The sequence below is a fragment of the Rhinoraja longicauda genome, chromosome 14 (genome assembly GCF_053455715.1).
Source record: "Rhinoraja longicauda isolate Sanriku21f chromosome 14, sRhiLon1.1, whole genome shotgun sequence".
In the NCBI taxonomy this organism is placed as follows: domain Eukaryota; kingdom Metazoa; phylum Chordata; class Chondrichthyes; order Rajiformes; family Arhynchobatidae; genus Rhinoraja; species Rhinoraja longicauda.
In genome coordinates, this window is record NC_135966.1 from 50,354,459 (window position 1) to 50,380,134 (window position 25,676).

Sequence of the window (25,676 nt, forward strand, 5' to 3'; positions counted from 1 at the left end):
CCAGGTCTCTGGCGCTGTAAGGCAGAGGCTCTAACACTGCGCCATCGTGCCGCCCTGCTCGTTCAGGCAATTGGTGGAATCTGGGATGGAGAAGGAAAAAAGGGATTGAAATAGGACCCTATGATCTGGTCGATTAAAATCTCTTTGATCTTGTAACACTATGCCCCTCCCCTTTCTGCATTCCGCAGAGACCATTCCCTCCGTAACTCCCTGGTCCACGCCTACCCAAACCACCCCATCCCTGGGCACTTTCCCCTGCAACCGCAGGAGATGCAACACTTGTCCCTTTACCTCCCCCCTCAACTCCATCCAAGGACCCAAACAGTCTTTCCAGGTGAGACAGAGATTCACCTGCACCTCCTCCAACCTCATCTATTGTATCCGCTGTTCTAGATGTCAACTTCTTTACATCGGCGAAACCAAACGCAGGCTCGGCGATCGTTTCGCTCAACACCTTCGCTCAGTCCGCCTTAACCAACCTGATCTCCCGGTGGCTGAGCACTTCAACTCCCCCTCCCTCTCCCAGTCTGACCTTTCTGTCATGGGCCTCCTCCAGTGCCATAGTGAGGCCCACCGCAAATTGGAGGAACAGCACCTCATATTTCGCCTGGGCAGCTTGCAGCCCAACGGTATGAACATCGACTTCTCCAACTTTAGATAGTTCCTCTGTCCCTCTCTTCCCCTCCCCCCTTCCCAGTTCTCCCTCTGTCTCCACCTATATCCTTCCTTGGTCCCGCCCTCCTGACAGGGGGTCATTGATATGGGAGTGAATGGAACATCATGTCAGGACTAATTGACTTAGTTCATAGTACTACAGCATAGGAGCAGGCACTTCGGCCCATGATGTTGATACTGACCATGATGCCAATTTAACCTGCTCATGCCTGCTCTTGGTTTACATTCCTCTATTTCTTTGTTCGCGTGTTAAATCTAAATGTCTCTTAAAAATTCCTATTGTATCTGCTTCCACCACTACCACTGGCAGTGTTATCCATGTTATCCATGCACCTGCCACTCTCTGTATTAATACAGCCTGCCTCGTAAACCTTCGTTAAAATTAACCCTCTCAACTTAAAGCTGTGCTCCCCATCCAGTATTTGACATTTCTACCCGAGGACAAAGATTTGAACTGCCTACCCTATCTGTGCCTCTCATAATATTGTATACTTCTATCAGATCTGCCCTCAGCCTTGGACGCCCAGAGTGATGACCTAAAGCTCTGAAACAATCCAAGTCCGTCCAACCTGTCCGTTTGGTTGAGACTCTGTTATCCAGGAAGTGGCCTGGTGAACCTCTTCTGCAATGCCTCTCCATCCTTTCTGCAAAGTGGTGACCAGAAGCACACACAGTACTCCAAAGATACGCCTTAGATGGCCTGCAATGACTGCTGGAGGGCTCTGTCCAATTCTTTGTGTAAAGTCACCCGATAATGACGATAGACGTTCACTCTGGGTTCAGTATGTTGGATGTGAGTAATCAGCAGATTGAGGAAGGGGTTATAAAACCTGGTCATCTTCAGGAGGTATGGGCAGTCCTGCAATCTGAGAACACCGGAGCAATCGTGGAGTGCTTCCAAACGGTTCTCAATCTTGGCTGGAGACCTAAGATGTAGGTCTTCTTCTTCTTTCGTGTCCGTCATCCATGTCTCAAATGTTGACATCTCTGTCATCGTCCGTCCTGAAAAGGATGCAAGTTTCCGGCGACAATCAGTGGGAGCCATCACTTGTGCGGTAGATGATGGTGGTAGCAGAATTAGCTCAGGACACTTCCAGCTTCCAGCCCCGCGACGTGGACACTTCTGCTATGGGGCCCTAAGATGTAGGTAGAAACCAGACATTGGTTGGAGACTCCATCTTTACTTATCGCTGAGCATTTATTGATATTGGTTTATTATTGTCGCTTGTACCAAGATATCGTGAAAAACTCTATTTTGCTTGCTCTCCACTGTCAACTCCTGCTATACACGTGTACAATCAAGCCAAAGACAAGTGCAACAGGTACAATAAAGCAAAGAGAAAAATCCCAGAATGTAGAATATAGTCTTGTAGCGTAATAGCATTTCAACCACCAAGGAAGTGCAGGTAAAAAATATTCCAAGGTTTGCAATGAGGTCCGTTGGGAAATCAGGATTTCACCCTGAACTTATGGGAGGAATGTTCAGCATTAAGGCAAACATTGAATGGAAGCATATTTCTTTCCTGGAAATTCAAGCATCAATTGAAAGGCTCAGAGAACGCTGGTTCCAATTATTGAAGTCATTTGTAAGTCATTTCCATTCCATTAACATTCAACACAACATTAAACATGTACAAAACTACAAGAACTGGTTCTCACATATCATATAGTTTCATACACTTTATGATGGTATATTTAAGAAAAATATGCCCACTCTGCTTTTTTTCTGACTTTAGATTAGTGGCTAATGGGTTTCAGAAAAGAAATACTAAATATCTGTGTCCATTGGCTGCCTCAACTTGTTTACTGTTATTACAGAGAGTGTGTGTTACAGAAGAATAACTAGCAACCTTATTAAAGATTCCATGCAGAGCATGTTAATGCAACACAGGGCTGCTTTTTCTCACGGCACAAGCTTCACATTCTTTTGTATGTTACTTTGTGCAATGAAGGTCCTACTTGATTCCACTACGGAGGAGTAAAAGAGAGAGGGAAGGCAAGGAAACGGCTTATCTTTGTTTAGGATTGAAATGTAAAACTATAATCACAGTGGATACAATTTTTGATGCCAATTAAAACGCAGCAGACTAAAGCAATATGTAATTAAAACAAAGCCCTGATCAGGAAACTAAAAACTCCAAAGACGTACAGGTATGTAGGTTAATTGACTGGGTAAATGTAAAAAAAAAATGTCCCTAGTGTGTGTAGGATAGTGTTAATGTGCGGGGATCGCTGGGCGGCACGGACTTGGTGGGCTGAAGGGCCTGTTTCCGCGCTGTATCTCTAAATCAAAAAATCAAAAGCTATGCAATAAAGTATATCTTTAAAACCTGAGTGTTTTTTATGGTATGACTTTGATGTGTTGGTGAAGGAGCATTGCGGCACAGTGGTGCAGCAGGTAGAGCTGCTGCCTCACAACGCCAGAGACCCGGGATAAATCCTGACCTCGGGTACTGTCGCTGTGGAGGTTGCACATTCTCCCTGTGACTGTGGCCTTCCTCTGGGTGCTCCAGGTTCCTCCTGCATCCCAAAGACATGTGGGTTTTGTGGGTTACTTGGGGTCTGTAAATTGTCCTGAGTGTGGATGGAAAGGTGGAACAATACAGAACTAGTGTGAACGGGTTGATGGTCGGCATGGATTCGGCCGGCCATCGGGCTTGTTTCCTGCTGTAACTTTAAAACGAACACGAAAACATTGCCGTTGAGATTGCTGTCCTTCATTAATGATGTTCTTTTTGTCACTCCACCTGTGTCTCATGGCTTTGCTGACAGAAATACCAAAGGCTACACCAGCAAAATGTTGTTGACTACAACTTATAAAGAAAGCCAAAACATGGTGGATGCTGGGAGTGTGAATTTCTGATGAAAGGTCAGTGGTTCGTGGTCTGAAATGTAACATTTTGTTTCATCACCCACATCACCTCATAATGTCGATAAGCCAAAAGGATGTATGTTCAGGAGTTCACGAAAGGTTCATTAGGACCGGAATAATTACATTTTTACGTACTGCAGCTTTACAGGACCATTAAACAAATATGCAAAAAGTTATCAATTATTCAGGGTAAATCAGACCGTGATAGTGCAAACTAGGGCTGTGTAGATTGGATTATAAAAGGCCTGATGGCTGATGAGAAATAATGGTCCTTCAGTCTGCAAGTAATGGTTCTCAGGCTCCTGTACCTTGTTGCTGATGGTTGCAGTGCTTATTCAGGCAGCTTTTCCCCCTAAGTCCCTTCAATAGTGGGGAGGTCAATGGTCATAATGGGCCTGGCAATGTCCGCCACGTTTTGCAGCCTCCTTAATTCTTTTATCAAACCAGGCTATGATGCAACCAGTTGGGAGGCACTCCACCGTGAGCCTATAGACGCTTGATAGACTGATCGGCAACATGCTGAATCTGTAACGGACCACAGGTAGACCCAAATGCAGCACACGGAACCAAGGAAGTCGTTTTAGAATGAGCTTTCTTTCTACCTGCTCGTGGTCGAGGACAGAAGACTGAGGCGTTCACCAGGGCTACGACGAGGCATGAAGGTCGGGAGCAGGCAGGGTCGGCAATGGGAAATCAGTCCAAGAGAGAATGCTGGAGAGTCTTACATGAGGGCTAAGAACAATCTGGCAAAGAGTGTGTGTGCAGGAAGGGTTTATATGCTGGCTTGATTGGTGATCTGGAGCAGGTGAGTGAACAGGTGAGGGGAGTTGGCTTAACGTGGTGGGCATGGCTGGCAGGTGAGTGAACAGGACAGACTGGGACAGAATCTCTTCAAACTGCTGAGGATGTAGAGGATCTGAAGAAGGGTCTCGACCCGAAACGTCACCCATTCCTTCTCTCCGGAGATGCTGCCTGCCTGAGTTACTCCAGCATTTTGTGTCTGTCTTCGGTTTAAACCAGCATCTGCAGTTCCATTCCTACGCAGAGAAAGTAGTGGCATTAGTGAGATTTGTTTGTAATTGTATTATTGTGCTGGGCCGAGGAATGTCCATCAGAAATGTGCCTGCCCAGGGACTTGACGATGTAAACTCTCCTCACCACCATCCCACTGAGGAAGACAGGTGTATGTTCCCTCAGCTCTCCTGTCCTGAATTCAATGATCATCTCTTTGGTCTTGCCAATCTTGAAAGCAAGATTGTTGTTTGACACTACTCAACCAGATAATCCATCTCCCTCCTGTACTCTATCCCATTATTCATCCGACAACAGTGGTATTGTCATGCATTTAAAGATGGCGCTGAAGCCCAGGTACGACCTTCAGAAAGCCAACAAGAACGCAAAGAGATGTTTCTGGTCCAAACTGGAGCTCAGGTGGATGCTAGGCAACTGTGGCAGGACATGCACACCATTACATCCTACAAGTTGAAACCAAGTAGCTGTGTCCAGCTACACAGTCATAGATTCTGGGTGAGTAGAGTAGGGAGCTGAGCATACAGACTTGAGGTGCCCCTATGCTTTCGCTCAGTGAAGAGGAGGTGTTGCCATCAATTTATACTGATTGAGGTTTGCCAATGAGGAAGTCGAGGAATCAGTTTCATTGAGAGGAGCAGAAAAACGGTTCTCTGAGTTTCATGATGAGTTTGGAAGGGATAATGGTGTTGAACACCGGGTTGTCGATGGACGACAGCTTCGATGTTTCCCATGTTTCCCATGGTGCAGAGCCAGCAAAATTGCATCTGCTGTCGATCTGTTACGGCAATAGGCCAACTGGAGAGGGTCTAGATTATTATAATGCAGAGGTTGAAGAAGGGTCTGAAGAAGGGTCTCGACCCGAAACGTCACCCATTCCTTCTCTCCTGAGATGCTGCCTGACCTACTGAGTTACTCCAGCATTTTGTAAATAAATACCTTCGATTTGTACCAGCATCTGCAGTTATTTTCTTACACCTAATGCAGAGGTTGAGTTGCCTCACAACCAACCTGTTGAAGCACAATTGATGGGAGTCAATGAGATATATCACCTCAAACCTCTTGGGCACCGGTATTCCAGATGTCCTTTTAAAGCCGATGTCACCCAATGACCCGTTGAGTTACTCCAGCATTTTGTGTCTATCTTCGGCATAAACCGGTATCTGCAGCTCCTTCCTGCACATCGTACACAACATTCCCTCAGGTCCCTTTGATAAAGCAGTCTTGTCCTTGCATCCTCCATCTCATTTTCCAGCGACTGTATGTTGGACAAATGGATGGGGTTTGTAGGCTGATCATTGTTACTTGCAGTGCTGCCCTAGAGACCATTATTCCAGGCACAATGAAGGCCTTGTTGCTGCTTCCAAGTACGATACTCACTGCCTGCACTTCACTGGGACCGGGTCTCCATGCCTGTCGGGTGATTGTAAGATTAATTTAAACAGTCCCAAAGCCTGTTCGTTGCAGCACCTATTTGTGCCGCTTGTCTTAATGTTTCTAGTTTGAATCGTTATCTCCAATACTACTAAGTATTGGTATAGAACTAATTAGGTTGGGAGCACTATTAAGATTAAAAAATCAATCAAGAAAAACCTCTTCCCAGTCCCTGAGAAATGCATGTTGTCTGTTCAGACCATGTACTGTAGAAGATTCTTTCAGAGGCATGGCAGCTGTGGCTGATGATAAGATCATTGCTGGACTAAGTCTCACCAAAGGGAAAAACCGTGGTCTGTTGTTGGGGAGAGAAAATGTGGCAGAGTGGCTGAAACAGACAGGAGGGCTCGGATTAATTTTAAACCTTCGCCTTGCAGTGAAGTCTGACCTATCTCTGTCTGACCTCCAACCGAGAAGTTGATCAGATAGACCCATGGCTGTAACCTTCTGCACTAATTTCTGTTTCTGCCCGTTAGTTAAGGGTGAGTTCGACCAGTTTCTTCTGAGAATCCATAATGATTTATTGAAATGAGGCTTTACTACTAAGATTTGCAGTCTCATTTTATCAGTTTCTCCACCTTTTGCCTCCATGCCTTCCACATCTCTTGTTAATATTCAGATCTTTGACCATATTCCTCTCTCCACAGGTGATGCCTATTTTAGAATGTTGCTTGTACCTGAAGGAGCAAGCAACTAAAACTACATTCGAATTGTAATAGTTACTAGACCAAGTGGACCCATTGGGCCCAAACCTCCTGCATTGGTGCATCACCCTCTCCTCCCACTCCCCCCTACCCTCCCCCTTCCCCCTTCCTCCCTCCCTCCCCTCTCCCTCCTCCTCCCCTCCCTCCTCCCTCCCTTCCCCCTCCCTCCCCTGCCCCTTCCCCCCCTCCCCCTCCACCCCCGTCCCCCTCCCTCCCCCCTTCCTCCCACTCCTCCCCTCCCCTCCTCCCTTCACCCCCTCCCCTTCTCCCTTTCCCCTCCCCACTTCATCCTCATCAACCCCCCTTATCCTCCCTCCTCCTCCCCTCCCTCCCTCCCTTGGAGATAGATTTAAACTTTAAAATGTGAATAACTTTTAAAATATAACATCAATTTCAATGAAACCTCTTCCATTAGCACCAAAGGGATGATGGTGAGTAAGGTGGGCCTGAAATTGTTGCGCTATCGTGTACCGTTTTGGCTGTAGCTCAGCAACAGACAAACAAACAAACGAGAGTTTTAGTATATAGATGGACTGACATTAGATTACATGAACTGTATTTCTAATATACCAGTTCTAATAAGAGCCAACTATATGGGAACATACTACAGTCTAACACTTTGACATTTGCACAAGATTATCAACGTTATTGTTTGTTGATAAACCCCAGCTGAAACTATTTTCCTCCACTTTATTTGACAAGTGTTATTGCTTAGCTGATTAATACAACTGATTCTGAACTTTGATGCAAGTCAATGTCGAGACCCCCCAAACCACAATCCCCATGCTTGTTGTAAAATATTTTATGGGTGATTGCATCTCTGTCTTAGAAATAAATAAAGGCTTTACAGATGGTGAGGGACCATGACTATTGCTACAACTGTTTTTCTAACCCCTGAAGGTACAAAATAGATTATAGTAAGATGACAATTTTGCCTTCACTATCAGAAAAATCTAGCAGTCGAAGCAAATGCATTTTCAACACAGCAATGTTTTATCCAAAGTAAAGACAATTTAATTCAGTGCTTACTGATTTTTGTTCTGATAGGACATTTCAACTTCAATTTTAAAGCAATAATATCAGGAATTCTTATATCATTATGAGGCAAAGATATGGAACCAATTGGTCATAGTTACATAAAGCAATATTCCACGATATCACTCTTGGAAACATGTCAGTAGATTGCAGCTCAGTATCCAAGATGAAGGTATTTCCGCCCCATCCTGTTATCAGGAGATATGTGCAGGACCTTAATGTTTGTATGTCCTTTATTTATGCCAGGGGAACTGTGCATGCAAATGTCATAGACATTTCAGAGTTATGGAGTCAGACAGCATGGAAACAGGCTCTTCAGCCCAACTTATCCTGCCAACCAACTTGCCCCATCTAAGCAAACCACATTTAGCCCATATTCCTCTAAACCTTTTCTGTCCATGTACCTCCAAATGTTGTTATTGTTCCTACCTCAACTATTTCACCTGGCAGCTCGTTCCCTACACTCACGATCGTCTGTGTGAAAAAGTTAGCCTTCCGGTTCCTATTAATTCTTTCCTCTCTCACAGGCAGCACAGTGGCGCAGCAGTAGAGCTGCTGCCTCACAGCACCAGAGAGCCAAGTTTGATCCTGACTACAGATGCTGTCTGTGTGTTGTGATATCATGAGACGTAGAGTCATAGAGGGGAAATACATTTCCTCCCGGTGGATGCAACAAGGACTACAAACCATCATAGCTGCCAGCAAAAGACTACAAAACCCATAGTCAGCAGGGCTGCCTGCCCCGCTGACACTGATTGCTGCTGACACTGATTGCTGCTGACACTGATTGCTGCTGACACTGATTGCTGCTGACACTGATTGCTGCTGACACTGATTGCTGCTGACACTGATTGCTGCTGACACTGATTGCTGCTGACACTGATTGCTGCTGACACTGATTGCTGCTGACTGATTGCTGCTGATACTGATTGCTGCTGACACTGATTGCTGCCCAGCTGAACCAGATGAGCTGATTGCCTCAGTGAGAGAGCTAAAAGGGAAGGGGAGCAGTGTATTTAAAAAGAGAGACAACGACGGGAGCAGAGAGGGAGAGAAGCAGTGTTTGAGCTATATTTTGTAAGAAGGCAGCAAGCTATAGTTTTGATTTAACTACCTGTTTTGGTTTTGTGTACCTGTCTGCAAACAATTAAGTTTACCTGTTTTTGGAAAAGATTAAATATATGGAAAACAAGAACTTTTCTGTCTTCATTTCCGGCACCCACACCTCCCAACCTTCAAGAGAAAAGCTCCCGACCTCCCAAGACATCACAGTGGAGATTGCGTGTTCTCCCTGTGACTGAGTGAGTCTTCTCCGGGTGCTCCAGTTTCCTCACACATTCCAAGGATGTGCAGGTTTGTAGGTTAATTGATTTCTGTAAAATCTCCCCTAATGTGCAGGCTGTGAAATTGGGATAACATAGAATATAGTAAAGGTGATCAACTGACCGTAAAACATTGCGCTCTGGTTTATGATTCTGAAGAAAGGGCTGTGCATTCACCCGAGCTACTCTCCTCTATAAGATCACACATTGCCCTCCCGCGTTCCAAGGAATAATGTCCTGGTTAGCCCAGCCTTTCCCTATAGCTCAGGCCTTCGATACATGGCAACATCCTCGTAAATATTCTCTGCACTGTTTCGGGCTGAATGGAAGCTTTCCAGGTTATGGTCATTCCACAGCTGGGTGATTAAACACAATACTCCAAGTGCTGCCTCACCAATGTTTGACGTCCATGCTTTCCCAAGTTCACAAGTTATCGGAGTAGAATTAAGCCATTGGGCCCATTGAGTCCATTCTGCAATTCAATCATGGCTGATCACTGCCTCCTAATCCCATTTTCCTGCCTTCTCCCCAAAACCCTTGACACCTGGAATTTGTCTACCTCTGCCCTAAGAATATCCACAGCCCTCTGTGGCAATGAGTTCCACAGATTAACTTCCCTCTGACTAAAGAAGTTCCTCCTCACCTCCTTTCTAAAAGACCGCACTTTATTCTGAGGCTGTGTCCTCTGGTCCTAGACTCTCCCACCAATGGAAACATATATCTATGCCTTTCATTATTCTGTAAGTTTCAATGAGGTCTCCCCTCAACCTTCTAAACTCCAGCGAGTACAGGCCCAGTGCTGTCAAATGCTCATCATATGCAACTCTTTGTTAAGTATTTTCTCATCTGATTATTAATGATCTGTTTACTGCCTCGTTCACATGCCACTTGAACAATACATGTTCAAAGAATCTTAATGACACTGAGGGCGCCCGATTAGGTCATCATGCACACGTTCAAAAATGAGCTTCCCAGAGTTATCCTGTCCTACAGTGTCAGAGCTGCAGGTTATGGCTCTTCTTTACATGCATGTACTTTTAATGTGATGACTGTTCCCATTCTTTCAGACAGTCAATGGCTCCCTAACCCCCACCTACCCCCTGAGTGAAAATGGTCCTTAACAATTATGGGATTTGTCATTTGGCCTTTGACCCTTCTGTTAGAAGAAATACACCGATCAGCCAAAACATTATGACCACTGACAGGTGAAGTGAATAACATTGATTATCTTGTTACAATGGCACCTGTCAAGGGGTGGGATATATTAGGCAGCAAATGAACAGTCAGTTCTTGAAGTTGATGTGTTGGATGCAGGAGAAATGGGCAGGAGTAAAGACCTGAGCGACTTTGACAAGGGCCAAATTGTTATGGCCAGACGACGGGATCAGAGCATCTCTGAAATGGCAAAGCTTGTGGGGTGCTCCCGGTCAGCAGTGGTGAGTACCGACCGACAGTGGTCCGAGGAGGGACAAACCACAAACCGGCAACAAGGCTCATCGATGCGCGAGGGCAACGAAGGCTATCCCGTCTGCTCCGAACCGACAGAAGGTCGACTGTGGCACAAGTCAGAGAAAATTTTAATGATGGTCACGGGAGGAATGCGTCACAATACACAGTGCAATTCTCCTGCATCCATCACATTGACTTCAAGAACTGTTCACTTGCTGTCTAATATATCCCACTCCTTGACAGGTGCCATTGTAACAAGATAATTAATGTTATTCACTTCACCTGTCAGTGGTCATAATGTTTTGGCAGATCGGTGTATACTGTCTCTCAAAATGAACTCCAATAATTTACACGCCATGTTAAACTAACTGGTTTGTAATTACTTGGTTTATCGTTTCCTCCTTTTCAAAATAAACAATACCTTGTTACCAGTCTTCCAATCCTCTGGCATCAGGCCACTGGATCAAAAAATAATGGTTGGAGCCTCCACAATTCCTTTACTTCTTTTAACTGCTTGGGATGTATTTCTTAAAAGGCTAGGTCCCTTTATCCACTTTCAAATCCGATATAAATGCAATAAATATAGCGTGCTAAAGAGAAGAATGGTGCAAAAAATTGTCGTTCAATCCGACATAGTGCAAACAGCACTTAAGTGCAATAATAGAATAACCAACTGAGGTAGAGCTCAGAGTGAAAGTTCATGGCAGCACCTCCAGGAAAGATAGTGTAAGAAAATAACTGCAGATGCTGGTATTTATTCACAAAATGTTGGAATAACTCAGCAGGTCAGGCAGCATCTCAGGAGAAAGATGTTCAGCCTGATAGCAGTGCGAAAGAATCTGATCCAAAGTGTGGATGTCTGGGCTTTTGAGGTCCTGTACTTTCTCCCAGAAAGCAGAGGAGAGAAAAGGGGTGGCCAGGATGGCAGGCATCCGTGACATTACTTTCTCAATGCAACTCACCGTGAGGATGGACTAGATTGGAAGGAACCAACAATCCTGTGATGGACTGCCACCCGTTTCCCTTGTTTGTATCGTCTTGTTCTCCATGCACCTGGCCATCCAGGGGTCTCTAGTGTTGGCAGTCTCATGGTTTCTCCATGAATGGACACGTTGTGAAGTCGAGCATGATCTCATCCAATGTCACAGCCCCATTCATCCAGTCACTGTTGCTGACATCTCCCTGCGTGCAAGATGGCCGTGGTGTTTGCTATTATTTTGGTGATGATAATTCAGGAGTGATTTGTTGTGCTTGCCTGGCGTTTGAAATCTGTGATCACGGACATGTGACAGCGGAGTTCCAGTCAGCTGACACTTGATATTACAGGATGCAACTGAAATGGAACTAACCTAAAACGTAATGATAAATGTATAATCTGAACATTGTTAGTTACACTTCAGAACATACCATCATATGTGAGTTCGGTATCTCGACTGCACATGCCCAGATCATAGGCCACTGGCGCTAAACATTCTCGCTGGCTGAGCCGCTGCGTGTGTACAGACCTGCGTTTCATCCAGTTTTGCTTCTTCGAGGTAAGAAAATACTGCTTTCAAAACTATTAACTAGGTGTATTTATGGTTTTTTTGTACAAAACTACGATGATTTTGTTGGTTTTATTGCTTTATGCTTTGGTGAGTGAGCGAGATCGTGATGATTTTCTTTTGCATTGTAACTTGTATGTAATGGACATGCTTATTTGAATTAACATGTGATTGACTTTGTTATTTATTTTGTTTTACATGTTACTGGGCAAAGCCATGTGCATTTGTACAATGTTGGGCTGTGGGAGGAGCACGTATCACCTGAATACGTGGATGTAGACTGTGTGTGACAGCCACAACTGTACATTTGTACAATGTTGGGCTGTGGGAGGAGCACGTATCACCTGAATACGTGGATGTAGACTGTGTGTGACAGCCACAACTGTACATTTGTGCAATGTTGGGCTGTGGGAGGAGCACGTATCACCTGAATACATGGATGTAGACTGTGTGTGACAGCCACAACTGTACATTTGTGCAATGTTGGGCTGTGGGAGGAGCACGTATCACCTGAATACATGGATGTAGAATGTGTGTGACAGCCACAACTGTACATTTGTACAATGTTGGGCTGTGGGAGGAGCACGTATCACCTGAATACGTGGATGTAGACTGTGTGTGACAGCCACAACTGTACATTTGTGCAATGTTGGGCTGTGGGAGGAGCACGTATCACCTGAATACATGGATGCAGACTGTGTGTGACAGCCACAACTGTACATTTGCAACGGGAAACTCTTTCTTCCCACCTCCCTTCAAACTCTAGGAAAAAAAACTGCAGATGCTGGTTTCAATCGAAGGTAGACACAATATGCTGGAGTAACTCAGCGGGTCAGGCAGCATCTCGGGAGAGAAGGAACGGGTGACGTTTCGGGTCGAGACCCTACTTCAGAAGTCTGAAGAAGTGAGATACCGAACTCGCTTATTCTCCAGACTTCTGAAGAAGGGTCTCGACCCGAAACGTCACCCATTCCTTCTCTCCCGAGATGCTGCCTGACCCGCTGAGTTACTCCAGCATTTTCTTACCTCGAAGAAGCAAAACTGGAAAATATGGATGAAAAGCATGTCTGTATACACGCAGCAGCTCAGCCAGCGAGAATGTTTAGCGTGAGTGACCAATGACCTGGGCATGCACAGTCGAGATACCAAACTCGATCATTGGAACACACAAAAATAAGACACGTTTTCTTTGTGAAGCCTTTATTGTTTGTGATTCCTCAATTTGCTAATCTCTATAAACTAATCAAATCCATTTTCTGCATATTACATTGGCACTTGCTCTCAGCATTACGTTTCCCTGGGTTTTGTTACATCTTACAATTTATTACAACCTTTGATTGCAACATTATCTTGTTTAAAAAAAAAAATTGCTTTTCACAAACCAGCAATCTCGAATCCTTTACTTTTCTGTTTATGTTTTCCTTCTAGATCCTTGTTGTTCCCTTTGCCCCACAGTTCTTGAGCTTATCATTGACCACTTTTTAAATTTAGTTTGCATTTGACTTTGGTATTTGAAGATTGTGGTTATTCCTTTTGTGCAGGCTCTTTCATTCTCGGCCAACTGTTATCCAGCATGGACCCAAAATAACTCTCGACTGGGTACCAGGAGGTTGCGAGTGTATCACAAGTCACCATGAACCACGCAGCGTGTGCATTATTCAGCATACCAAAGTATATGTGACACAAATAAACCTATTCATGCAGCCTCCACGTAGATGCAATTTGCTCTCCCCAACTGAGGTCAAACGGTTCCTCACCTGGAAATAAAATACTGCAGTCACTTCTGCTCCCTGTGAGTGTGTTTGGAAGTGGGTCCCACAGCACACGGTCTTTCCACTGACTGGATAGAGAGTCAAGACGCAAGAGTATTTTAGTGTCATATGTCCCAGAAAGAACAATTAAATTCTTACTTGCTGCAGCACAACAGAACATGTAAACATAGTGCACTGTAAACAATGTAACAATGAGAGAGAAAAAAACAGTTCAGTGTGTATATACTCACAAATACACGCACACGCACACGCACACACACAAATATATATATATATATATATATATATATATATATACAAAGAACAAACAATAGTAGTGCAATAATAACAATAATAGTCTATTGTAGTTCAGAGCTTATTTGAGGTTGTGGTGTGTAATAGCCTGATGGCTGTGGGGAAGAAGCTGTTCCTGAACCTGGACGTTACAGTTTTCAGGCTCCTGTACCTTCTTCCCGATGGCAGGGGTGAGATGAGTGCATGGTCAGGGTGGTGTGGGTCTCTGATGATGCTGGCTGCCTTTTTGAGGCATCGACTCCGGTAAATCCCTTCGATGGTGGGGAGGTCAGAGCCGGGGATTGACTGGGAAGTGTTCACAACATTTTGCAGTCTTTTCCGCTCCTGGACATTCAAGATGCTGAACCAGGCCGTGATGCAACCAGTCAATGTGCTCTCTACTGTACAGCTGTAGACGTTCAAGAGAATCCTCTCTGACGTACTCTCTGGATAGCACGCAACAAAAGCTTTTTGTTGTACCTCGGTACACGTGACAATAAACAAAACTCTTTGTCATGTCATGACTGTGACCCTGATCAGCAAGCTCCAGTTCAATGCCTGGAAATATGATAGGGTCGATGCCTCAGTATCAGAGGCTGGAAACACACATTCGTTACATAAGTTCACCAGGTTGACAGTTGACGGTCATAAGTGATAGGAGCAAAATTAGGCCATTCGGCCCATCAAGTCTCCTCCACCATTCTATCATGGCTGATCTAGCTCACCCTCCTAACCCCATTCTTCTGCCTTCTCACCATAACCCCTGACGCCCACAATAATCAACAATTGAATGTTTGTCCATTCAGTTAGATTTTGGCAGATCCATAACTTTATATGTGCTCTTGGCTCTGAAATCCTTCTCTAATGCTCTCCGACAAATATTCATCAAGTTCAATTTCAGAATTTCCGCCAACTTCAACAACCATTTTCTTAATCATCTTAGGAAAATATTATGTATCAAGTCAATTCAAGATTATTTCAACAAACTATCCTCATGTCTGAAGTTTTTCAACCTCAATATCTTTCTTGTGGATTCTATGATGCATCCACAATCTCCTACAGTACTTCAAATGAGGTTTATCCAGAGATCTTTACTGGTGAAACCTGTGAATTTCCAGCCTTCTTTGAGATAAATATTCTTTAGTTTTTCAATACTTTTCAGAACATATAGATTTTAGCAATTCCTGAACATGTAGATAAATAACATTATGAGGGACATAAGAGGTATATCAATTCTGAAAGGCATAGATAGCGTTGAGAGTTGGTTTTAAATGGTAGGGGTGTCTTAAGCTAGAGGCCTAAAGGGCCTGTCCCACTTAAGGCGATTTTAAGGCGACTGCCAGCGACTGTCAAAGTCGTAGCAGATCGCCAAACTTTTCTTTTACCCGACGACAATGACCACGACAATGCCGAGTCAGGTCGAGATTACAGCGTCTTCTGAAACATCGCAAAATTCTCACGCTGTCAATGCTTCTCCGGCATCCTAATTTTAGCTGAAATCTCTGACAAGTCGGTAAGTACTTGAAAGTTTTGAACTATAACATCTTGTATGGGTTACTTAAAAACCAAGCATCACTGTAACAAGGCATAAACTGGATTTACTTCCAGTTTACTAATAGCTGTACTAAAAAAAATAATTTAAAAAGTGGTTCAGTGGATTTTTGTGAAAAGTGTGTGGGCATTCTTTGAAAAGGTACGGGAGATGCATATCTGGTTTCTGGGTTGCATATCTGGGTTGGGAGCCCACTTTAAATGTAATGGCTGATGGCCATAAACATTGCAAAATTCCCACGCTTACCTGACCATCAAACTGTCGCCTCCAATCTACCTGTCAAATGTCCTGACGGTAAATAAATTGGTTAAACACAAGCATTTTATGGTATTTTGAAATGACTTTACTTATTTTAATATAATGTGCTTCTAAATGCATCTAAGAGAACCTAGCAAACCTGGGGACAGCATGCGACAGCGCCCGCAATAAGCAACGATACCTGGCGACAAGCCAGCTGTCGCCAAGAGATTTCACTCCGGATGATTTCTCAGCGACGCGCTGAGATCCACTACGATTCTTGGAAGACTCCTCATGATCATGCCCGTGACACCCGGCGAACTGTCGGTGACAGCCTAGTCACCGGCAGTTGCCTTAAAATCGCTTAAAGTGAGACAGGCCCTTTAGGTTTAAGGGGAGAACAAGGAGGTGTAAAGGAAATCTAAGGGGTATATTTTTTTCATGTAAAGAGTAACTGGTATCTGAAGTGAACTGCCGAAGGAGATGGAGGCCAGACCAGTGGAGAAATATGGTATGAATACAGGAAGATTGCATTAGCACAGGCAGGCATAAGAGTCAGCAGGACTCAATGGGCTGAAGGGGCCTGTTTCCATTTTATCTGTGTGAAATGTGCATGTTCTCCCCTGTGATCACATGGGTTTCTTCTTCGTGCTCCGGTTTCCTCCCACATTCGAAAAGCATGCAGGTTTGTAGGTTATTTAACCTCTATAAAATGCCCCTAGTATGTAAGGAGTGGTTGAGAAAGTGGGATAATATACACAAGTATTTGAACGGGTGATCAGAGATCGGTGTGGACTTGGTGAGCAGAAGGGCCTGTTTCATGCTGTATCCTTAAACTCTGAACTCTAAATGAGTTTATGAAATAATTGTAACACTGGAGTTTAGAAGGATGAAAGGGGATCTTATGGAAACATATAAAATTATAAAAGGACTGGACAAGCTAGATGCAGGAAAAATGTTCCCAATGTTGGGGGAGTCCAGAACCAGGGGCCAGTCTTACAATAAAGGGGAGACCATTTAAAACTGAGGTGAGAAGGAACTTTTTCACCCAGAGTTGTGAATTTGTGGAATTCTCTGCCACAGAAGGCAGTGGAGGCCAAATCACTGGATGGATTTAAGAGAGAGTTAGATAGAGCTCTAAGGGCTAGTGGAAACAGGGGATATGGGGAGAAGGCAGGCATGGGGTACTGATTGTGGATGATCAGCCATGATCACAATGAATGGCGGTGCTGGCTCGAAGGGCCGAATGGCCTCCTCCTGCACCTATTTTCTATGTTTCTAACTAATGAATTCCAATTGATTTGCAACATGGCTTAGCAAATGGTAAAGGTGATTATTCACAAAGAAAGTTCTATCTCATTATTTAAGTGTCTCTTGCTCAGTAGGATAATGTTTTATTGTTTTGCATAAATAATTGAAAGCATGATCATTGATTGCTGTGCTGGTGCTATCTGTCCAGAGTCCATAGATGCAAGGAACAGTTGGACTGGATTTACAGACTGATCAGATTTTGAAAAAAAATCACCTTCATATGTAAGTTCCAGTCTACCAAGGCCATTCATATAAAAAAAGATTATCATGAGAAATCTAGTTTTGTGTAGTGTGCAGATGTTTCTCTGAAAATAGGCACAAACTGCTGGAGTAACTCAGCGGGCAAGCAACATTGCTAGATAGAAGGAATGGGTGACGTTTTGGGTTGAAACCCTTCTTCGGACTGAACCTACCTCCTGTCAGAATGTTCTTATGTCTTCCTGTCATCGGAACCTGCCCCATCCATTCAAAATCAAATTAATGTAAGCATTTTCTCCACATCAGGACATCTACAACCAACCTACCAGGTAGCTCAGTCTGAGGAAGGGTCCTCAGTCTGAGGAAGGGGATCTTATCGAAACGTATAAGATTATTAAGGGGTTGGACACGTTAGAGGCAGGAAACATGTTCCCAATGTTGGGGGAGTCCAGATCAAGGGTCCACAGTTTAAGAATAAGGGGTAGGCCATTTAGAACGGAGATGAGGAAAAACTTTTTCAGTCAGAGAATTGTGAATCTGTGGAATTCTCTGCCTCAGAAGGCAATGGAGGCCAATTCTCTGAATGCATTCAAGAGAGAGCTAGATAGAGCTCTTAAGGATAGCGGAGTCAGGGGGTATGGGGAGAAGGCAGGAACGGGGTACTGATTGAGAATGATCAGCCATGATCACATTGAACGGCGGTGCTGGCTTGAAGGGCCGAATGGCCTACTCCTGCACCTATTGTCTACTGTCTATTGTCTATTGCAAACCAAAAAGTCACCTATTCCTTCTATACAGAGACGCTGCCTGTCCCGCTGAGTTACTGCAGCATTTTGTGTCTATCTTCGGTGTAAACCAGCATCTGCAGTTCCTTTCTACACAGACGTCTCTCTGAGCTGGGTTACAGCCATGCTGTCTGGTACATGGGTCCTTCTAAAGTTTGCTCCTCTCTCAGATCTGACTCAACCACAACCAAGAACCCCTGTCAGAATGCTCTTAGTTTGTCCTATCACCAGGACTGCCCAATCCATTCAAAATCAAAGTTATGTAAGCATTGTCTCCACACCAGGACATCTACAACAAACCACTAGGTAGCTCAATCCTTTTTTGTAAAGACACATGGGATGAATTTAAACTCACAATAACATGTTTACTCTCGAAGATAGACACAAAATGATGGAGTAACTCAACGGGATAGGCAACATTTCCGGATAAAAGGAATGGGTGAGATTTTGGGTCGAGACCCTTCTTCAGACTGAGAAGGGTCCTATCTGATCTCCCTGTTGCCAGACACTCTAATTCCCCTTCCCTTTCCCATGCTGAAGTTTCTGGCCTAGGCCTCCTCCATTGTTAGAGTAAGGCCAAATGCAAATTGGAGGTACAGCATCTCATATTTCGCTTGGGCAGCTTACACCCCAGCGGTATGAATATTGATTTCTCTAACTTCAAGTAACCCTTGCATCCCCTCTCTGTCCATCCTTCCCCCACCCAAGCTTCAGTCATCTAAACTAGTTGTCTATGCTGGTTTTCACCTAGGCTACAGCTAACAATGGCCTGTTTCCATTATCATCGTTACTTTTTTGCATACCTTTCATTCATTTGTTCTATATCTCCCTACATCACCGTCTATATCTCTTGTTTCTCTTGTCCCTGACTCTCAGTCTGAAGAAGAAGGGTCTCGGCCCGAAACGTCACCTATTCCTTTTCTCCAGAGATGCTGTCTGATCCGCTGAGTTACTCCATCTTTTTGAAGGGTTCTTCGCTATGTCTATTCTTTGCTTTCCTTCATCATTGAGGCAGCTCAGTTGGTTCATTAATTGGTCAACCATTAACTAATACATCAACCATCAAAAGCATGGTGGAAATCTTCACGCTTGCTTGCTACAGTCATCCACTTAATATTTCATCAACAGATATGGTTCCAACCTCTTAGATAGGAAGTTTTGAGCTTGACCCATGCATATGTGTAGCTGAATATTAGCAGTCTAGGCTGCAACATGGCAAAATTCCAGGAAACCAATCTAACATTTTGCTTCTGTTCTAAATAAGACGATGTGTTCGGCATTTAGTTTTCCAAGCTTCCCTTTTCTTGTTTTGAAGCAATAAATACTTCCTTCAATGGCCAGAAGAACAATAAACTCGAGCACTTCATCAGCATGGGAGAGAACCAAGATAAGCGGTGTTTTTTTGCTGTTGTTGCGCTGAAAGGAATGATCCTTGAATTGGGCTCACATAAAACATTAACTAGATGCAGAGACTCCAGTGGTGAGTGGACACTGCCTCATGATCCTTGTGTCGACCCGGAGGCTCCCTTTTTCCTGAATAATTACATCTGGATGACATTATGTGTATAAACAAAGATGTTTACAATGTGCTGGGGAATATATATGATCCATAAGAGATGTGAAATGGTGAGCATTCGTGCTACTGAAGAAGCTCCCCGCAGTCCCCTGGCATGCGTAATTCATAGTGCTAACGATGCACAATAAATATGATTGATTTTTTCCAAACGCCACCGATTGTGCCTCGTGCCCAGCCAGCTCCACTTAAGTGCTTTATAATGAAGGGTGGCTGTGCGAGATTTCAGAAATCAAGACACCAATAATTTCCCAACTCTCCCTGTACAACAACAGGGGAATGTCACACATTATACTGGGCAATTCTCAAGAGTCAAGAGGGTGGAGAGTGTTTTATTGTCATCTGTCCCAGATAGAACAATGATATTCTTACTTGCAGCAGCACAACACAATATGTAAACAGTACACTGTAAATAAATGAGAAAACAAAGTTCAGTGTGTATATATATACACATATACACAGATAAATATGCAGATATATATATAATTCTCACATAACAATGAAGACCGCAAAATCATTGCAATGTCATATTTTTGCATTGATGAAGGAATATCTTATATTATCTTATATTATCTTATATTCTGACAATGACCTTCTGAGAGCACTATCTTATATTCTGATGAGGGTGCATACGTGGGCATGATGTGTCTACGTGTGTGAATCTGTGTGCACGTGTCACAGTGTGTGCACGTGTCACAGTGTGTGTACGTGTCACAGTGTTTGCACATGTGTATGAACAGTTTTTATTTTCCTCACATTTTACTGTTATTTTATTGTTATTCTTTATCTTGTACATTTGAGCTCCGCTCAGGCAGTGTGCCTGAATTCTGTTGTATGCACCTCTACAGTGACAATAAAGTTAAGTATAAGTAGAGTTCTCCTCGGTTGCAGAGAAAATCATTCAGCTTGTGAATCATTTAGGGTGATTGTGAGTCATAATATTGTAGCCAGAGATATAAAAGTTGACTCACTTACTGTTGGAGGCATGAGTTTCCTGCAGTATGTGGGCATAGAAACATAGAAACAGAGAAAAAATGTCATGTGTTTTCAGTGTGTTCCAGGGGGAATGTTCACAGTTAATCTGGAAGGCCCTTCTTTATCACTCCACTTGAAAGATTTATGATTAATTCATTATAATAGACCTCTATTTTTCAATTCACCACAACCATTTGGAATAGTATAAGGTTTACACTCCTCACAAAAGGCAATTGAATTTTTTTATTTTCGGCAACAGATAGAAGCCACAATACCTCATGTCACCTTTCTTTTACTGTAAGCACATGAAAGTAAATCTGAGATGTATATCATGAGTTATATATATATAATATAGCATGGAAAAAGGACCTTCTGCCCACCATTTCCTTAATAACCATGAAATATGAACCACTATGCTAATTAAAATTAAAATTACCAGCACTTGGTCCATAGCCTCCTCTGCCCTGGTGATACAAGCACTTTAGTTTAGTTTAGTTTAGAGATACAGTGCGGAAATAGGCCCTTCAGCCCACCAAGTCCGCACCGAACAGCGATCCCCGCACATTAATGCTGCCCTGCACCCACTAGGGACAACTTACATTTATACAAAGCCAATTAACCTACGTCTTTGGAGTGTGGGAGGAAACCGAAGATCTTGGAGAAAACCCATGTAGGTCTCGGGGAGAACTTACAAACACTGTACAGACAGCGCCCGTAGTCAAGATCGAACCCAGGTTTCTGGCGCTGTAAGGCAGTAGCTCTACCACTGCGCCACCGTGCCGCACAATCTGGAGAAGACTTGTGTAGATACTTCTTACAAGTTCGTAAAATACATGGTTCCAGCACACACACAGTACATTCGATATTCTGACCAAACTCTGGATGAAAAAATATTTCCTCTGATCCCCTCTAAACTTTTAACCTCTAACCATAAACTATGCCCTTTAGCTCTAGGCACACCTGCTATGGAGAAATGTACTGTATACAACTATCTTCTCCCTTCATAGTATTGTACATCTCTAGCAGATCCACTCTTGGCTTCCTCCATTTGGTGGCACGGTGGTGCAGCGGTAGAGTTGCTGCTTTACAGCATTTGCAGCGCCGGAGACCCGGGTTCGATCCCGACTACGGGTGCTGTCTGTACGGAGTTTGTACGTTCTCCCCGTGACCGCGTGGGTTTTCTCTGAGATCTTCAGTTTCCTCCCACACTCTAAAGATGCACAGGTATGTCGGTTACTTGGATTGGTGTAATTGTAAATTGTTCCTAGTGTGTGTAGGATAGTGTTAATGTGTGGGGATCGCTGGAAGGTGCCGACTCGGTGGGCCGAAGGGCCTGTTTCCACGCTGTATCTCTAAACTAAACTAAACTTACCATTCAGGGGAAAACAAGCCCGGCCTATGCAGTCTCTCCTCATAACTGAAATGCACAATCCCAGGCAGTGTCCTGATGAATCTCCCCTGCTCCCTCTTCAATCCAGTCACATCAGAAATGTACATTGTATTTCAACCTGGGGCCTAACCATTGTCTTTTAAATTGTAGCATAACCTCCCTACTCATATATTTTATATCCAGGCTGATGAAGGAAATGTATCCTAGGTGGATTCTTCAACACCTGACTACCAGGACTGAATCTTCAGGAATCCTTAGATTTGTGTACTGAGGTTCCTCGGCTCCCCAGCACTCCGTGAGGCCCGACCATTCACAATATATGTCCGACACAACTCAGACGTCAAGCACGTGAGTGGAGGGATCCATTTTACATTAAATTGCAGTTTTAACCCAGGGGTATTGGGGCGGCAGGTAGGCACAGCCGTAGAGTTCCTGCTTTACAGTGCCAGAGACCCGGGTTCGATCCTGACTACAGGTGTTGTTCTTGTATGTACGTTTTCCCCATGATCCTTAGGGGTTTTCTCCCACACTCCAAAGACTTGCTGGTTTGTAGGATAATTGGCTTGGTAAAATTGTAAATTGTCCCGTGTGTTTCCTTTCCCCCCCTCCCTCCCCCCCCAGTTTTCATTTTCACCGCGATTTATTTATTTATATTATAGCATCGATATGGAAGTGGGATTCTTAATCTCGTTGTATTTGTACAATGACAATAAAGATATTGTATTGTATTGAGTGTGTGTGGGATAGTGCTAGTACCTGGGGATTGCTGGTCAGCAGGAACTCAGTGGGCTGAAGGGCCTGTTTCCGTGCCATATTTACTAAACTATACTAAACTATAAGTAAGTTCACTAGGTTAATTCCCGGAATGGCGGGACTGTCGTATGTTGAAAGGCTGGAGCAATTAGGCTTGTATACACTGGAATTTAGAAGGATGAGGGGGGATCTTATTGAAACATATAAGATAATTAGGGGATTGGACACATTAGAGGCAGGAAACATGTTCCCAATGTTGGGGGAGTCCAGAACAAGGGGCCACAGTTTAAGAATAAGGGGTAGGCCATTTAGAACGGAGATGAGGAAGAACTTTTTCAGTCAGAGTGGTGAAGGTGTGGAATTCTCTGCCTCAGAAGGCAGTGGAGGCCAGTTCGTTGGATGCTTTCAAGAGAGAGCTGGATAGAGCTCTTAAGGATAGCAGAGTGAGGGGGTATGGGGAGAAGGCAGGAACGGGGTACTGATTGAGAGTGATCAGCCATGATCGCATTGAATGGCGGTGCTGGCTCGAAGGGCTGAATGGCCTACTCCTGCACCTATTGTCTATTGTCTATTGTCTATAATGCTATTCCACATACTTAAACAGGATTTAATGTCTTGATTGGCAAAGAAGGTGGATAGTATGCTTGCTTGGGGCACTGCATATGAGTCGTGTTGCAGTGTTATAAAAACTTTGGTTAGGCAGCATTTGGAGTATTGTGTGCAGTTCTGGTCGCATCATTACAAGAAGGATGTGGAGGATTTGGAAAGAATGCAGATGACGTTTACCAGAATGTTGCCTGGGTTAGAGCATATTAGCTATTTGGAGAGTTCAGAAAAACTTGGATTGGTTTCTCTTGAGCCTTGGAGATTGAGGAGAGACCTGATGGAAGTATACAAAATTGTGAGAGGCCTAGACAGGGGAGATAATGAGAACCCTTGGCCCGAGGTGGAAATGTCAAAGGCAAGGGGGCATAGCTTTAAGTGCCGAGGGCATGAATTTCAAAGTGATGCACAAAACAAGTTTTTTACTATGGGTGCTTGGAACAACCTGCCAGTGGTGGTGGAAGCGGATAAGATAGTGGCATTTAAGAGGCCTTTAGATAGGTGCGTGGGTATGCAGGGAATGGAAGGATATGCTTCACATGCAGGCAGTGGAGATTAGTTTAACTTGCATCATGTTTGACATGGACATTGTGGACTAAAGGATCTTTAGTTCCTGTTCCTGTTCTATGGTCTACGTTCATTCATTGAAGTGGTAAGCGCTGGCAAGGTGTTTATTTATTTTTCCTTATTTTACCTCCTATTTAAAATAAATCACCACATTAACACATCATTGAGTAAGTCTATTACATATAGGTTTTTATTATTTTAATTTTGTTTGCTCTTTAATTCTATCTGTGCATGCTGTACTGACCGGGAGTGATTGTGCTTATTTGCTCCCTTCTGGCCTTCTGGCCTTCCATCACAGTGAGGAGGTGACTGGAGGAGACTCACTGTGATGGATGTTTCTTTTAGTTTGGTGTTGGTTTATGATTGTGTGTGTTATTGCTTATTTTTATTGTTTATTTTTATTGGTCTTATTGTTGGACTGTGGGTAATCTTTCATTTCACTGCACATTTATGTGTATGTGACAAAAAAATTGACTATTGACTATTGACTATTGTGGGGATGGTCTTCCTAAGCTTTACGCAACAAATGTATTTCATGTATGTGGTACACGTGACAATAAAGAATCCATTGGCCATTGACCATCTGCTGTTCCTGTGTTTCCCTTTAATAATTAGTGCAAAGGTCTTTGAGAGCAGCAAGCTGTTGAGAGAACATTAGGCCAGTCCGGGGATGGCTCTCGCAAGGCGCTACTTGAAGCCTGGGGACCATCTTAAGAGTGGCAGTGGGAAAGGAGTGGGGTTGAGTGCTGGGGACGTGATCTGACAGATGTGTATTACTGCTTGAAGTTTAGGACAGGAGTACTGATGATTAAAGCAAGGCCCAAATATGGTGTCTTGCCAAGGGAACATGGAAATTAGGCTATTTTGGTCTAAAAAGCAAGGTCCTTTTTTAAAGGATAAAAGGATCTTCCTTTAGGAAGGAGATGAGGAGGAATTTCTTTGGTCAGAGAGTGGTGAATCTGTGGAATTAATTGCCACGGAACGCTGTGGAGGCCAAGCCAATGGATATTTTTAAGGCAGAGGCAGATAAATTCTTGATTAGTACAGGTGTCAGGGGTTATGGGGAATGGGGATAAGAGGGGAAAGAGAAGGGAAGGAGGCAGGAGAATGGGGTCAAGAGGGGACGATAGATCAGCCATGATTAAATGGCTGATTAGACCTGATGGGCCGATTGGCCTAATTCTGCTCCTACAACTTATGAACATGGATTTATAATTAATGTGAGTCCAGCCCAATCCATAACCTGTCCAGTGGAATCTGATGGGAGAAGCCAGAGTTGTGTATTGAAGGAGTGCTCTTTGTAAATCAATCGTTCTGGAAGTGATTTGAAGTGTTAAGGTGAAAGTGTAGTTATTTTCTGTTGCCCTTACTTTTTCTGAGCACTTCAGCCAATATCCCTTTGCTTGTCTTTAACCCAGGTGCTTTATACGTTCAAGGCAAACAAAAGGAGACTCAATCACTACCCACTGTGTTTGGGGTGGTCTTCTGTGACTCCCGGAGTCCAGGGTTCTCTGCTCTTCAACATTGTTGGTCTTCCGCCTTGGTTGGAACCCCTAAAGTAGACCTCTGTTGGCCGGGGCCTTTGCTGGGTTTGTTGGCTGTTGTCAAGGTTCTCCACTGTCA